Below are 13,524 nucleotides of genomic sequence, written 5' to 3' on the forward strand. Positions count from 1 at the left end.
CACCTTCTCTTTACCCAGTGACCAGTTACAAAATTCCAACCTTTTCTTTTCTCTCTCACACACTCCCTTCATCCAGCTGACCATTAGATCCTTAGGACCTCCTCTCCCATGTTTTTCTCAAATCCCTCCTCTTTACTCCACTCCTACTACCACTGCCTCATCTCAAATGCACTCTCTCTTGCCTGGACTAACCCAACGGCTTCCTAACTGTTCTCCTGGTTTCCAAATTTGCTCGCTCCGTTCTGCCCTTTCCAGAGCAGAGATCACATAAAACATAAATCTGACTCTGTTCCTCCCTGCCAAAGCCATTCCATGACTTCCTCAAATCCGCATGAGGAAGTCCAGCCTCCCTTCAGGTCATGCAAGGTCCTCTGGGCAGTTTCTTGCCTCTCTCTTAAGCCTGGCCTCGAGCCACTCCCTGCCTCCCACTTTTATTTGAGCAGCACTCAACAGGTAACACTTCTCTACGAGCACCCTGTTCTTCTCCTATTCTTTATTTCTGTGTTTACTAATTAATATGCTTTGCTTCAGAGTGTTAGATTGCTATTGTAAGGGAAGTTTCAAGTTCATTTTTTATTAAATTTCAGAACCTTAGTGCTTAAGGAGAGAGAGGGCAGGAAGAAGAGACCCATAGCTAAATACTCCTTTCAGCCTCTTTCTCCCCCACAGTCTGAGATATTTGTGAGTGCCCTGTTTGATTTAAAGCTCTTAACTGTGTCAAACATTTTTTTTCATGCCAGGGAGTCCTAAACACAGGAGAATGTATCAGTTACAAAGTGTGCACTGCCCTCTAGAGTTGGCTTTGATTATAAAGAACACATAAAATTCATAATATTAAGGCACTCTGTAGTTTCTCACATGAAGTAAATTTTACAAGACCATTTAGTCTTACTGTTATGTGTCCAAAATATACTTGGCCAGGTAACAATTTATGATTCACAAGTTTTCAATTCATCTCAAGAATAGTGTTGGGGAAGAAAACCCATGATATACCCCAAAGCATAGTGGATTTGGAGTTAGGAGGCCTGAGTTCTGGTCCTTGGTCTCCCATTAACATCTGAGGATTTAGTTCTCCTACCTACTAATCAATGGGTGGGAGGTTCCATCCAAATTCTTGTGAATCATTAGAAAGTATATGTTGAGAGTAAAACAGGGAAAAATTTCATTAATTCAGTAAGCGTTTATTATACTTGAGCCTAAAAGCTGTTTGTTAGAAGTTACAGTTTTACGATTGTTCTTTACAAACTTAAATGAAACGTATTTGAAAAAAAGCATTTGTAAAGCATTTTGCATTCCAATTTGAACTTCAATTTAATTTAACCCTGATACCATGAAAATCTGAAAATGAAACTGAGCTAAAACAAAAGTAAAACTCACTCTGGGGTTTCCATGCATCTGGCTCAAAATGAAAGCAGAAATGAGAAATGAATCACTTAACACCCTGCACACACACGTTCATACACCTTAGGCAGAATTTAATTTGCCATTCAATTCTGATGCAAATCCCCTTTAACCTGCTTTCCCTACCCCGACGTTCAATCTAGAGGAGAAAAAGGAAGTCTTTTTTTTAATGCTAAGGCCCAACTACTATATTATAGAGTATAATAATTTATATATTATATGGTAATATGTAAGCACCATGTCTATGTAATAGTGGTTGATGGCAGGTAAAATTATATCTTGCAGACATTATAATCTTACTATGTCAGTCGACTCTTGAGAATTTCCTAGTATTCAAAAGAAAGGGAAAATTATTATGGCATGGTTTATATCTTCAATCATTCTGGCAGGAAGGAGCCACAAAGCCCAGAACCTGGTAGCTGAGAGATAAAAGGTCTGCATTCCTATGGCTCCATTGTACTTGGAGGATCCTGGGGACACCATGTGAACCTTCTGTCATGCAGGTCGCCACAGGTGTGTGCTGTGCTCACAATGCCTACTTCTGTGGAGGGTAATGTTGATGTCCTCATTGGCATCTGCCGCCTTAGTGGAAAGATACTGCCAAGCCCAAAGCTGGCCTGCTTATGTTATGAAACCAGAAAACTGAATGGAGTGAACCTTTTGCTCACTTACAGATATCGTTGAACCTGGTATCTGACATCAATCCAGCCATTTTACCTTTCTTTTCATGTTTCCTTTCTATAACTTTACAAAGTTCCATGGGCATGATCAGAGAGATGTACAGAAGAGTGTACTCCCAACATTTTGAATATGTGTAAGACATTATTACTTGAAATTTTTTTTCTTAGGATTCTATAGGAAAGTAGCATTCCTGCCCCCACCACCCACTTCTTTTTTGCTCAGCCTTTTCTCTCAGAAGTCCTTGCTGGAGTCACAACCAGGAAATAAGTTTCAAAATGAGAAATGAAGGGAGCAAATAGAATTTACTACCAGTGTCCATATTTTTATTCTTGAAAGTTGTAGCCCAACAATTCTTAGAACACAATCATTAAGAGATTCTCAGCATTATCTCCAAGTGTTAATTAAGCTGAAAACAACAAAACAGGACTTGTTTTTATCCTGCTCTCACCTTTCAAATATATCTCAAAGTTCAGTTTCAACTATCATTGATATGGTAAACATCTTGTTGTTTTCACATGGTTCTTTGCTTTATGACAATCTATAGGCCACATTATGCTGCTTTACTTCTGCCCTCTTCTTGCTTGCTTCCTTGACTATCTTCTTCTTCCCTTTTTTTTTCCTTCCTAATCTTTGTTTACTCTAATAATATAACTTGTAAATTCCACTGGGTGTAGTCATAGTATAAGCAACTCATGAGGCCTAGCAGGTGTATTTAGACAATAAAAAGCACTGAACTCTGAATCTGGAGGGTAAAAAGTTGTCGCTATTACTTCCACAAAGAAAATTGCTCTGAGATTCTGTCTCAAGGGATTCAATTGTCAATGTGTAGAGGTGTGACTTGGTGGCTGCTCTTACTGCTATTCTGGAAGAGGGCGAATGGCGAGCAGTGAAATGCACTGTCGGACGGCTGCGGTCACTGAAAATGTGGCAGAACATCCTGTTCCTGGGAGGCCTTCTGCCTGATTGTGCTCTAGACACTTGGCTCCTGGCGTTCTTGCTCAGACCTTTGGACGTTGGCAAGACCACTTCTCATGTTTCTGTCTTGATGGATATGCCACTTCTGCTCATTAGGTGGTTTTGTTTTGTGTGTGGCTGTGGCCGTGGCACCTGCTCTGAGTACCATGCCAGGTGCTTGTCCATAGACACCGTGCTAAGTTTCTACAAGAGAAAAAGAACCTTCATTTAACTTAGAAATTAAATCACTTGAGTGAAAAAGGAACAAAGTGTCTTTTCTAATACATGCTAAAATAGTGAGGGGACCAGGTGCCTGACTTTAATGGTAATTATTGAAGTTTTGACAATTGCCAGATACCATGCCAAATACTTTAGCCATGCAACTTGATTGGTATAGCATATGCCATCTGATCACAGTCCGAAGCTTTCGATAACATAGTACCAAGAAAATTTAATATCATGATGCTAAGCCAATCATCTAAACATCTTGGTGCCTTGGCATCCCAATCTATGAAATGGGGCCAAAATGTAAAAACAGTATGAATAGGAAAACCTTCCTCACCAGGGTTTTGTGACGATATTGGCTGGTCCCCATGAAGTATTTTACATTTCCTAGAAGAAGAGCCCTTTGTAAATTCAGGTTATTACTATTCACTAATTATTGGTCTTACCATTGCACACTATAGATAGGAAATGGAAAAACAGAGGTGTAAAGTGACTAAGATAAAACCCACAAGTATAGAGAGATCCTGATTTGTTTCATCAGAAACAGTCTTGGGCAAAGCCTCAGAGTTTAGGGGACAAGGGCATTTAACAGAACCTGAAATCACAGGCATGTAGATAAATAATACTGATACCTCTGCTAAATGCAGGCAGATTCATATCAGTCCTTCTCCTTGGAGGAGAACTGAGGTGAATGCCGCTCAGAGACAGGCACTTGTGTGTGTTTGACTTGCAAGTGCAGCCAGTAGGTGACTGTCTGGAGTCCCCGAGCTGCAAGGAACACAGGAAACTCAGTAAACTTGTGAGCCCATCTCCTCAGGGTGACCCTCTGGGAACTCCCCTCAGGTTCCCCTTGGAGATAAGTGCAAAAGCTATAAGCAGAAAAGGACAAATTTCTTGAGGTCTGTGGTATGGGATCCTATCTTCAAACCCCGAACACTTAAAGTCTTCCCCAAATTTATTGCCTTTCAATGGGGAAAGCATCATAGAACTCTATGGCCATCAGTTATGAAACAGAAGAAGATGACTGGGCAATGCTTTTTAAGCGTCAGTGTTAAGAGAAAGAAGGAAATTCAGCCAAGTTCTGCCTTTGCTATTTGCCTCAAGGTGATATTTTGCAACATGTAATGGCAATAATTAAACAAAGACACAGTATTATCTCTTTTGTGCTGTTGTCTTCCCAGGACCTGGAACATTTTCTGCAGGGGCCTATCTTTATCTCTAGGAGCCTCTGGCAAATAGTTCCATTTCAGCCTAGGCCCTTTTGTAGAAGCAGCTTGATGCTGAAATCAGCTGGTTCCCGCTACCCTCAACCGTCCCCGCCCTGCCACCCCTGATGGTTAACACAGTTTTCACCTTTGCTCTGAGTGGCACCAGTCTGGTTCAATTTTTATTTCTGTTAATTTTTTTCTGTTAATATTTAATGAGTTAATGAGTGGGTAGCACAATTGTTCTGGCTACAAATCCTGAGAGCTATGGGTTGTTAGTAAGGATTGAATCAGTTCATTAACTCCTAATAGACTCTGAAATCCAGGAACATGCAGGATGTGTTTATTCGTTCAAGTGACTATTGGGTCCCAGTAGGAGAAACGGCTAACAGAGCACAATCTAGTCAAAGTCCCTTTAGTTGCCACAAGAGCTCTAGTTGTCTGCCCTACTTGTGAAATCTCTGCACTCATCAAAGCATCACCCTTCACAGGAAGCTATCACTACCTCCTTCTATTACCACTTACATAGCTTTTTAAGAAACTTTCATGCAAACTAGTAAGCATGCAAAATGTGCTCCAAGTTCTACAAAGTTTAAGTTAAAATGATTTTTTAAATAGAAATTAACTTATATTACAGCTATCATTCTATTTGCTGAACTTATGATGCCCATTACTAGTGGGAAATTAACTGAATATTTAGTAATTTATATCTGAAATCTACCATTGCCATCTACATCCAGGGAAGCTACATACATTTACACATACTTGAGATGAATTTGAAATGAAAAATTTCGAATAAAATCCTGACCCTGAGAATAATAAAAATTATATTTTGTTAAATACAAATACCTGGAAGATTATATACAGAAGGGTAATTTATGCATGTAAATAATCATGATTCTCAGTGGGAATTACTTACATTTTAATTGCTACTAGTAATGGAGAAAGAGGGTTGCTTTCTTCTTATTTCCCCCCTTGTCATCAGAAAGAATGATTTACCAAAGTTTTTACCTTAAAAATAATTTCTAAGTATCTCCTTGGTCACATTCTCCTTTTGTTTTGCATCCTTCTCTCTGCTCCACACGGTTTTGTTTGATTGGTTTTTGGTATGTGCGTGTGAGTCTTAAATCAACTATTATAACTGATTGAGCAAGGCTCAAGGAAGTATGTGTACATTTCCCTGAAAGCTGGCCTGAAGGTTGAATTTGGAAGAACAATTTTCTCTTTGAAGTGAGGAGCTGAATTTGAAGTGTCACTAGCATAATTGCTAGGGTAACAACCCCCAGTCTTCCTGAATACAGTGTTTCCAATTTACATACCATATCCTCAGTTCAACTCTACCATAACTTTCTTAATGTTTTTCTTTAAAACTGGACATCTTTCATTTAAATAAACTTTGTTTAATTGGAACTTTTAGGTCGACTTCAAATGGAAAACCTGTATCCCCTGCCACAATTGATGGGAACCACAAAAAAAAAAATCATTGTAATTACAAGAAAATATTGAATTCTAGCTAGAATGTCAAGGCTCTGAGGCTAAGGTTTTCTCTCTTTCTATTAAAAGGGAAGATTAGCAAGTGTTGAAAGGTGTGTTAAAGACACTAAGTAGAGACTTTCTCTAGACATAAAGAGTGTAGAGAAATTGAAAAGGGAAGAACTTCTCATAATAATATCTCACGGTAATATTAATTTTCTCCCCAATACCATATCATCTTCAATTTAGAAAACAATGCCACCATAACCAACTTAACGCTTCTAAATTTAACCACTGGGGGTGGAGGTGTGCAACTCTCCGTTTGAGGCCTAGTTCATTCTAAGCTCTTATTACCCAAGAGACGCCCTCTTCTTGGGGATCTTACCAACTCATTAGAGGTGCTCCTGCCACCACCATGGCCTCTGGTGTGTCCTCCTGGGCAGGAGGACTCAAGCGTGAACACAGGTTTCTCTCCTCAGTTCCTCTGAGGACACCTGAGATGAGACTGGAAGTTTAAATAAGACTTTTAAAAAAAATAGGTTTACATAAACAAAATAAACAGAATAACAAACAGCTTTTTTCATGTTTGATTTGGCTTTCCCCTGAAGCAGTGGTTCTCAAACTTTAGTGGGCATCAAAGCCACTTGGTGGGCTTGTTAAAACACACATTTTTGGGGAGTGGATGTGGCTCAAGCAGTTGAGCACCTGTTTTCCACATGGGAGGTCTGGGGTTCAGTTCCTGGTGCCTCCTAAAAACTAAAAAGACAAACCACAAGCAAACAAATGAGAAAATCAACTCAGGGCTGCCAATGTGGCTCAGTGGTTGGAGCACAAGCTTCCTACATATGGGGTCCCAGATTCAATCCCCAGCCCCAGTACCTCAAAACAAACAAAATTTTAAAACCACCACATTGTTGGGATCACCCCCAATTTTCTGATTCAGCAAGTCTGGGGCATGGCCAGGTAAGGCTCAGGATCTGTCTGGGAACCACACTTTGAAAACTGCTGTCCTGAGGAGAGGCCTTGCTGCTTGGTTTCTCCCACCTGCCTGCCTTTAAGCCAGGTCCACATTTCAAGTTGGAAGACTCATCAAGGGACAGATCCTTAATTCTAAAACATAAAGGGAAGCTAGTCCCATAGGTAACACTGAATTGAATTTTCTTTCCCTCTCTCTCTTGGCTAGCTCTCTCCCCTTCTCTCCTCTCCCTTTTTCAGACAAGTTCACACATATCAGCTCTTCCCTCATAACTACCCTCATGTTTCCCTCTCATTGAGGTTTCCCTGACTGCCTACTGTATTTCATCAGTACTAAGGTGCACATTTTGCACATTTTCACATCGGAAATTGGGACTATTTCATAATCGCTGTTGGCTACACCACAACTGCCCACGCCTACAGGAACCTGGGTGTCGTTCGTATTACCATTGCTTCATTTAGGTCTGTGCATCTTTTGTACCACTGAATTGATTTCATTGCCATTTAAAATGTCTAGAAGGAGGTGATGATGGACAACGATTATCCAAAGGAACAGAGAATGTCTGCAACTGCAAGCAAGATAGCTCCATCCATCTGGCCCATGGGATCTAAGCCCTACTCTCACTAAGAAACAGAGTGGGCATCATCATTGCAAAATCCTCAAGATTGGATAATGACCAATAGACTAAATTAGACTTATTATTATTCCATTATAGGCTTATTATTATTCTAGTAATGGAAGAACTTTTATCACTGATATAAAGGCAGTGGGCACCAGAGGTTCTGAGGGGAGGGTGAGGGAAGAATAGGTGTAACATGGAGGCATTTTCGGGACATTGGAATTGTCCTGCATGACATTGCAGTGACAGATACAGGCCATTATTTATTTTGTCATAATCTATAAAATGGTGTGGAGCAGAGTATAAAACATAATGGAAACTATAATCCACAGTCAGTAGCAATGTTTTAATATGTGTTCATCAACTGTAACAAATGTACGACACTAATGAAGGATGTCAATGTGGGAAAGTGTGGGAGGGGGAGGGGGAAAGGCATATATATGGGAATCCCCTATATTTTTATGTAACAGCTACATAATCTAAAACTTCTATAAAAAGAAAAAAATTGTAATAAAAAATAAAATGTCTTTAAAAATATGATACTGTGTTTGAGCATTGAGATGAAAATTTGTTGTGTATAAATAAAGGCATAGGAATAGGGCAATTGGGCTTACATTCAGGGTTGATGCATAGAAAAATGATCACAATTCCATATTTTAAAAAGAGAAATAGGGACTGAAGTCTCTCTTCAGACCCCCACCATGCTGGCAGAGGGGGGAGGAAGTCTATTCTTCGGAACCCCTCCATTGGGAGAGCTTCCCGATAAACTTCCTGCCTGCAAAAACAACAACAAAAACCCAAGAAATATAGCAGTCTTAAACTAAAATAGCAATATTTACAAAACTCTTATGCATTTTTACAATTATTTAAATGACAATGAGAAATTTTAACATTACCTTAAAAATTAGATCTCTGTAGATTTTAAAAATCTTTTAGGGGGTGTATAAGTAACAAATTTAAAGACCTCAGCTCTAGACTACAATTTCCCAAATGGACCACCACCACAGTACTGGCACCTAATTGAAATAAACTCTTCAAATCTCCATGGCAAAGTGAAAAAATAAGAACACTTTATTAATATTTTTAAAGTGAAGCTAAATGTTTTCAATTTAAAGTTTTGCCCTGTATTCTGAATTAGGTCCTTTCTACTTTTGGGTGAAAGTTAAAATATCCTCTAAGTTTCCAAATCATGATGTTAATACATGAAAGATTTTTTTCTTTTCCATTTTTATTTTATTTTAATTTTATAGAAGATTTAGATTACATAAATGGAGCCACATGCGCTTTACAGGGCCTACAAAGAAGGCTATCTGCAAGTAGATGAAGCTGAGTTTCATTTTGCTACTGAGATGCATACACAAGGGTAGCCTATCATTGGCTGAACATTGTAGTTGAAGCCAGGAGAAACTGTCAAATCCTTTGGAATATAGAAAAGAAAATTGAAAGCCACAATGCTATCATTTTAGGCAATGCAATTCATATTAATTGGCCTTTTTTTTTTGGTGGTCCAGAAAGTAATGGTGTGGTTTACAGTTGATACTGGCTTGGATTTGACCGAACACTGTATTTAAAACTGCAGCCCTTTCTGCTGATCTCCCTTATCCTGCTCTATTACATTATATAATTTACTAATTTACCCTAAGTGTATCATCTGTATCTACCAGCTGGAAGGTGAGCTCCATGAAGGCAGGCATCTCTGTACCTAGATAGACCAATGCTCAATACATATTTGTTGGTTAAACTAATGAGTGAATGAAATAAGACTGAAGGATTTGGACTGAAAGCCCTACTTAAAGAGATGTCATTTTACCTTGACTCCTGTGGCCTCAACAGGACTAATAATCCAGCCTATGTGGGGGGTGGTAACTTGAAGGCAGACCCTCATCAGGTACGTTGGAAGGGAACAATAGTAAAGGACAATACAATAGGCCCTAAAGCAATAAAAATATTCACATAATTTCCACTGGCGAGGCAGTGTGCATGGGAGGGAAGGGGTGTTGGGATTGGAAGGCAATAGGGGATTATTCCCTTAGAGCCTGGCATACTGTCAGTACTTAAATGTTTGTTGAATGAATACAAGAGCAAATGCAAAATTTGACAATTTCCTCTAATAAGAATTTTTTCTTAGAGCCTGGCATACTGTCAGTACTTAAATGTTTGTTGAATGAATACAAGAGCAAATGCAAAATTTGACAATTTCCTCTAATAAGAATTTTTTCTCATTAACTAATAATTACCTTGTTTGAATGTTAATCTCATTACCCTTCCAGTGACAAGGGTACAATCAAGTGGTCTGAGAAGCCAATTCAGGAGTTAACCATGAAAGCAAGCACTGACTCATATGCCCACGAAAAGAAGTCAGACTAGAACCAATGTAAATCAGGTAGTAGCCCAAATAAAAAATCTAACAATTGGATTGCAACTTGATAGCAAATAAAATATGTTCTACTTTTCCTTTCCGTAATCATTAACTTTTTGTTTGCCTTCAAGTTACCACCCCCCCACATAGGCTGGATTACTAGTCCTGTTGAGGCCACAGGAGTCAAGGTAAAATGACATCTCTTTTTGTAGGGATGTGCTGGCTTAATTTGCTTCTAGTGCTCATATTTCTTCCAGAGAGAAATGCAACAAGCAAACAACTAGAAAGTGAATGGCAGGTAGTAATGAACGAGGCAGAGGCGACATATATGTTCTGTGCCAATTACAATTTCCCAGGCTGAATTATATTTGAAATTTGTTTGTATTGGTTCTTTCTTTATCACTTAACCAAACAGCTGAAAAACCAGATTGTGGTAAATCACATGATTTAACGTCTTCTAGACACCAGGGGTCAGCATTTCAACAGAGACGGTTCAGTTAGCCCTGAGTGAGCCCGTCGATCTGTTCTGCTATTCTAGGCTGGCTTGGTGCTGTGTTTATGTGTATGAGGGTGAGGAGGGAAATGAAATTCTATTTGGAATTCACTTTCTTTTCCAGTTTATATTTTCACTTCTCCCTTTCAGATTTACTCAGTCTGCCATTGCCATGGGAGATGATATCTAACAGGGGTCTTCCCAGTCTTGCTGGCAGAATGTTTTAGCAATTAGTGAACTCCTGACTGGCATTAATTTTGCTTTCCTCCAAAAAGGTTCTTAACCAACAGAGTCTTTAATCTATGATTCTTAAATAAATGCATTGGATGAGTTCCTGGATTATACTATTTTATTGATGCAAATCTGCTAGTGAAAGGGATGATGGAATGTAATGAGAATTTTATGTTCCTTCTTGGCTATTTGTGGTTGTCAATAGAGAAACCTGGGGCTTTTGTCTTAGGGTTGGGCTCCATTATAATTGCTGTATCTTTGATATGCCCTTTTCACTTGTCAGTGGACATGCATGCTATCATATCTCTTGAGACACCATTTTTTCCATAATTATAACAAAATTATATACGGTAAAATTCACTCCTTTTGGTGCATAGTTCTATGAACTCTGACAAATGCATAGTCATGTAAAACTACTACAGTCAGGATAAAGAGTATTTCCATCACCCCCCAAATCCCTTTTTAGTCAATCACCCACACACTAACCTCTGGCAACCACTGCTCATCTCACTGTCCCTATAGTTTTTCCTTTTCCAGAACATCATATAAATAAAATTATACAGTATGCAGCCTTTTCAGTTTGGATTCTTTCACTTAGCATAGCGCATTTGCAATTCATTCATGTTGTTGCATGATCAGTAATTTGTTCTTTTTTATTATCGGGTAGTGTTCCATCAAATAGATATACCACAATCCATTTATTCTTTCACCAGTTGAAGGCCACTTGGGTTGTTTCCAGTTTTGGGTGGTTATGAATAAAGCTGCTATAAAAATTCGCATACAGGTTTTTGCTTGAACATAAATTTTCATTTCTCTTAGATGAGTAGAATTGCTGGGTCATGGGCACACTATATTTACAACTGCTTAATCATTCTCAAAGCTCTCCGAACTCATGAAAATTGACTACATTTATAGAATCTGTATTCCTGCATTCAGAGAACATTCATGCATTTATAAAATTTAGAGTGAAAGAGTAATAGCATTTCAAAACCAGAAGAGATTTAATATGACAGTTAGACCAAACCTTTTATTTTACACATGAGCAATATGAGGCCAAGAGAAGGGAAGAAGTTTGCTCAAGTTCGTTCTGCTGACCTGTTAGAACTAGATTTCTGGTCTTTTGACTTTGTATCCAGGAATATTCCCTCTAGTTTTCTTATCATTTAGTAAGTGACGATATTGATCCAATAATAAAAGCAACAAGAATTATTGTTAAACAATAATGTACACATTCATAAGGTTTTAATTTATCAAAACTATTTCCTCATTGTTCATAGGCCTGTTCCTTCCTAGTCCTTACCATCCCAGTTAGCATCGCCACCCATCCACCCAGTTACTCAATCCAGAAACCTCATTATCCTTGTTATTCAGGGCCTAGAAAGCCCTTGTCGCAGAGCAGGCATTCAAAAAATATCTGTTGAGAGAAGGAGCGATTGAGCAAATATCTGCACTTGAATATCTAAAATCCAGTGTAATTCAAACTGTTTTCAGGTCATGGGTTGGAAAGGCTTTCACATGAACAATCCATCTTTTCAAAGTTGGAATATAAAACATTGGATGCCTTTGATGTGCTTCCTAATTTTTAAAGTGGCTTATAGTAGTTGGCCATATTTCATAGTACAATATGAAATATAATATTTTTATCAGGGATTCTGTTAATTTCTTCCCTTTCTTCAACAAATATTTATACAGCTCTCATAGGCCTCAGAGACACCACTAGGTTTCCTGGTCTCCAGGAGTTTGCAGGTCAGCAGGAGAATCAAAGAGAGCAAATAATGACAAGTGTCCTTGTAATGTTAGTGTTATATGTTATGAGAGTATGTAGCAGGTGGACTCATCCTAGTCTGGGTTGGGATCACAAAGCCTGCTGATGGGACTGACATCTGAGGGGAGATCTAAAGGAAGGTTAGTGATGAGCTAAGTGAAGAGCTAGGGAATACACATTCCAGGCAGAGGGAACAGAGAGTGTGAGGTAGGAAGAAGTAAAGCACATTGAAAACAACCAACAATCACCACCAAAAAAACCTGGAAGAAGGCCTGTGGACTACTCTCTTCACACAAAATGAATGACGCACACAGTTCAAAGCTGGACCCCCTGTAAATGAGGCTTTAGTGCAAAAGCAGTCCATTTTTAGCTCATATCAACATATTAATTCATCTGTGAACAAGGTCTGAGTATTTCCTTCCACCATCATTGGGTGGGTCTTGCGGTCACCCTTCAGGCTGAAGTGTGGTTTGCTGGCCTGGCGGGGGAGCGGCTGCGGCAGGCCAAGCTGCTGCCCCCATAATAGGGTGGCTGGTCGGACTCACCGCCACCCCTGAAGGGAGCTCGGCATGGGAGCAGAGTGCCCTCGGGTCTCCCCTTCTCGGCAGCCATGCTTCCGCGGCCGCCCCTCCTCCCAGATAGCGCCACATGATGCCTTCTTTCTCCCTGCGCAGGCGCAGGGCGGAAAAATCCAGTCTGCCCTCTTCCCTTCCCCCGACAGCAGCAACAGCCAGGCGTGGGCGGGAAACTCAAGTCTGCCCTCCACCCCAGCAACAGCAGCCACCAATCCCTAAACCCTGCCCCTTCCCCCAGCAACAGCGACAGCCAATCCCTAACCACCACCCCTCCCCCATCCAGTACCGCCCACTGACCTTTCGCCGGCAACCAATCAGAACAGGGCGTGGCTTCGACCAATCAACCTTCCCCAGCCCCTATAAAACTGTTGCCTCTCCTTCAATAAAGTGGACTTGCGTGTTTACCTTGTCTCCGCGGTAGTTCTTCTGCCGTGCGCCCTCCAGTCCTGAGAGCCCCCGACAAGGGCCTGGCCTCCCTTGTCCCCAGTTCGTCGCCTGCTTCTCCGGGTGACCCCTTCGTCGCCTGCTTCTCTGGGCGACCCCTTCGTCTCTGGCTTCGCCGGGCGA

This window comes from Dasypus novemcinctus, chromosome 2 (assembly GCF_030445035.2).
Source record: "Dasypus novemcinctus isolate mDasNov1 chromosome 2, mDasNov1.1.hap2, whole genome shotgun sequence".
Lineage (NCBI taxonomy): Eukaryota > Metazoa > Chordata > Mammalia > Cingulata > Dasypodidae > Dasypus > Dasypus novemcinctus.